The 3,929-nt window shown below is 40.4% G+C and overlaps 2 long non-coding RNA genes across 3 annotated transcripts in view; one reads left to right on the forward strand and one right to left on the reverse strand.

The window, feature by feature from the left end:
- The window catches only part of LOC106867980 (uncharacterized), a 637,828-nt gene that overhangs the window by 432,792 nt on the left and 201,107 nt on the right, over positions 1–3,929 (forward strand). The window lies entirely within an intron of this gene.
- Positions 1–3,929, reverse strand: part of LOC128249108 (uncharacterized) — a 33,816-nt gene that overhangs the window by 15,256 nt on the left and 14,631 nt on the right. The gene's annotated exons all lie outside the window — the stretch shown is intronic.

The following is a 3,929-nucleotide window of genomic DNA, read 5'->3' on the forward strand; positions in this document are numbered from 1 at the left end:
TCTCTCTCTCTCTCTCTCTCTCTCTCTCTCTCTCTCTCTCTCTCTCTTCACCTCTGCCGTCTCCTTTTCTCGCTCAAACATATTTTACATGTCATCTTCCCTAACTATCTCATACTTCCTCTCAACATTTTCTCTGCTTCCTCCTTTTGCAATTTCAGCCTTAAAACCATATACTTTCTCTCTCTCTTTCTCTCTCTCTCTCTCTGTCTATATATCTCTTGTTTTACCACACTCTCTTCTTTATCAATCACCTTTCATTCTTCTTCTTCTTCTTCTTCTTCTTCTTCTTCTTCTTCTTCTTCTTCTTCTTCTTCTTCTTCTTCTTTTTCTTCTTCTTCCTTTTTCAAAAGCACCACCTATCTTTCCTGTACCATTCTTACAAATTTACTTTTCAACCCCCCTTCTCTCTCTCTCTCTCTCTTTCTCCCCCCCTTCTGGCTTCCCTTCCATTTCTCTTCTCTCTCTCTCTCTCTTTCTCTCTTCGCCTTCCATCATCATTCTCCTATTATCTCTTCAACAATCTACCTTTCCCTTCTAAACCAGTATCACTTACCTGTTCCTTTTGTCTGCAAATGTTTCTTCATTCTAACCTCCCCCTCCCTTTCACATATTTCTCTCTCTCTCTTTTTTATCCACGTCTCTCCCTCTCCCTCTCTCTCTCTCTCAGATATTCCATGTCACCCCTCATCCTTCACCATTCCTATTGATGTTACTTTCAAGTATAGTGTTTATTCCTCTGCTTTTACTCAACCTATGCATATCTATCTATCTGTCTGTCTGTCTGTCTGTCTATCTATCTATCTACCTCTCTCTCTCTCTATCTATCTTTCTGTCTGTCTGTCTCTCTATCCATCCATCCATCCATCCATCCATCTATCCATCTATCTATCCATCTATGTCTCTCTCTCTCTCTATCTATCTATCTATCTATCTATCTATCTATCTATCTATCTATCTATCTATGTCTGTCTATCTATCTATCTATCAATCCATCCATCTATCTATCTATCTGTCTGTCTGTCTGTCTATCTACATTTGTGCCTACCTATCTATCTGCTTACTTGCCTACCTGCTTGCCTGTTTATCTGCCTCTCTCTCGCTCTCTCTCTCTCTCTCTCTCCCTCCTCTCTCTCTCCCTCCTCTCTCTCTCTCTCCCCCTCTCTCATATCTGTCTATCTGTCTGTCCATCTACCCATTCATGTATCTCTCCATCTATTTCTCCTCTATTTATCTCCATATATCTTAATGTGCTTTTTGTTTCCCCTCTATTTCTCCAACTCCCTCCATCTCTCCCTCCATCTCTTTCTCTCTCTCTCTCTCTCTTTCTCTCTCTCTCTCTTTCTCTCTCTCTCTCTCTCTTTTATTCCATATATTTTTCACTGTCTTTCTCCCCCCCCCTGTTCTTCTTTGTTTCTCAACATCTATCTCTCTTTATCTTCTCATCTGAATTTCTTTTTCTATTCATCCTGTCATCTCTCTCTCCCCCTCTCTCTCCCCCTCTCTCTCCTCCCCCTCTCTCTCCTCCCCTTCTCTCTCTCTCTCTCTCTCTCTCTCTCTCTCTCTCTCTCTCTCTCTCTCTCTCTCTCTCTCTCTCTCTCTCTCTCATCCTGGTTCTTCACTTGCACTTCACCTTAGTTCTTCCTTTCCTTGCATTCTTCTGTCAGTCTTTCTCTTACTTTTCTGCCTTTTTAAACCCCTCTCTCTCTCTTTCTCTCTCTCTCCCCCTCTCCCCCTCCCTCATATTGGTTCTTCATAATCTCGTATTATTTTCCTCTTCTTCTTCTTCTTCCTCCTCCTCCTCAACCACTCTGCCTTCTTTTAACCTCTTCTCTCGATCTCTCTCTCAATCTCTCTCTCTCTCTCTCTCCTTTTCCCCTTCTTTCTCCATAATCTTCCAGACTTCAGACCATCTTGGTTCATCATATTCCTCCCCCCACCCACCTTCCTTTCTTTCTCTTGTACTTTATTTATCTGTCTCTATATTTTCATCTCTTCCAATTTCACCTCCCTCTCTCTCTCTCTCTCTCTCTCTCTCTCTCTCTGTTCTTTTCTTCTCTCTCTTTCTTCCTCTCTCTTATTTCCAGACATACGTCATTCTTCACTCTCTTCTACCTCACTGCATCTCTCTTTCTCTTTTTCTCTCTCTCCCTCTCTCTCTCTCTTTCACATATACCCTCCACCTATTGCTCACCCTTTCTTACACCCGCGCTCCCTCCATCTGATAAGTTGTGTGAATGAAGAGAAAGAGGGAGAGAGAGAGAGAGAGAGAGAGAGAGAGAGAGAGAGAGAGAGAGAGAAGAAAAAGACAGAAACAGAGAAATAAAGGAAAAAAGAGAGAGAAAGAGAGAAATAGAGGATAAGACTGAGAAAGAGAGAGAGAAATAGAGAGAAGAAAAAAGACAAAGAGACAGAGAAATAGAGGAAAAAAGACAGAGAAAGAGAGAGAAAGATGAAAAGACTGAGAAAGAGAGAGAGGGAGAAATAGAGAGAAGAAAAAAGACAGAGAAAGCGAGAGAAATAGAGGAAAAAAGACAGAGAAAGAAAGAAAGAGAGAGAGAGAGAGAGAGAGAAATAGAGAGAAGAAAAAAGACAGAGAAAGCGAGAGAAATAACGAGAGAGAGAGAGAGAGAGAGAGAGAGAGATAGAGAGAGAGAGAGGAAAAGACTGAGAGAGAGTGAGAGTGTGTGTGTGTGTGTGTGTGTGGTGTGACTGTATGAGAAGCTGGTGATGCTGTTTTGTGACAGTAGCCAGAGCAATGGATATGATAATGAATGAAATTTCAATATTAATCAGTGTAATTCCACATATATCTCATGGAAGCTTCCCCTCCGTTAACAACAAGTACTACAGCAACATGGTTTCCTGTAGTGGTGGTGGTTTTTGTAGCTTGGCAGAGGAGATGCTGGTAGGGGTGGTGGCAGAGGGGCTAAGGGAGCTGGCTGGTTAGGTGTGGCGGCGGCAGGGGAAGAGAGAGAGAGAGAGAGAGAGAGAATGAGGGTGGTGATTTCTTCTACCTGTCTCTTGTTGTTGCTGTTTGTGATATTCTGCATTTTCTTGTTTTCTTTCTTTCTTTCTTTTTTTACTTTATTTTTTTTTTTTTCTGGTTCTTGGCATTTCGGAAAGTAGTGGATCTGTTTCTTGTTGTTGTTGTTGGTGGTGGTGGTGGAGGTGGAATGGCAGTGGTCATGATGATGATGATGGTACTGTTTCTCTCTATGGTGTTTTGAAATTTTTTTCCTTGGCATCTCGGAAGGTGATGGTTTAATTCGTAGTGATTGTTTTTGTTGTTGTTGTTGTCCATGATGATGATGATGTTGATGCTGATGTTGATGGTGTTTTTGTTGTTAGCTGTGTCCTGTGTATTTTTTTTTTTTTCGTTTTTTCTTTTTAATATTCCTTTAGCATCTCTAGAGTTACTGGCTCTATCTGTTGATGCTACTGCTGCTGCTACTGCTGCTGCTGATAATGATGTGCTTGATGATGATTGTGGTGATTGTGATGATGATGATGATGATGTCACTATTCTTGTTTCTGTTGCTATTATTATTTATCATTTTGTTTTCTATATTTTTTGGTAAATATTCCTTTTTTTTCCTTCCTTATATTTATTTTGCTTCGTGATTTCCAACAAATGTGAATTTTGTTCTTGGAAAATTTCGTTATTGTTGTTGATGTTGTTGCTGAAGTTATTTCCGTACTTTGTCAATCTTGTTCTTGTTTGCACCATTTGTCCAGCACTGGACCATAGGTATCGTTTTTGTTTTTTTTAAATTTTTTTTTATATCCAGGTTGTTGTTTTTCTGTAACCTTTTACCAAATCTTCTCACTGAAAAAAACTGTTGATTTTCTTTTTAATTGCCCTTGCTTGGTCAGCTCTGTTGTTGTTGTTGCCCTCATTGTAATTTCAGTGGTCACTATCATTGTAGGGG

This window comes from Octopus bimaculoides, chromosome 11, assembly GCF_001194135.2.
Source record: "Octopus bimaculoides isolate UCB-OBI-ISO-001 chromosome 11, ASM119413v2, whole genome shotgun sequence".
Lineage (NCBI taxonomy): Eukaryota > Metazoa > Mollusca > Cephalopoda > Octopoda > Octopodidae > Octopus > Octopus bimaculoides.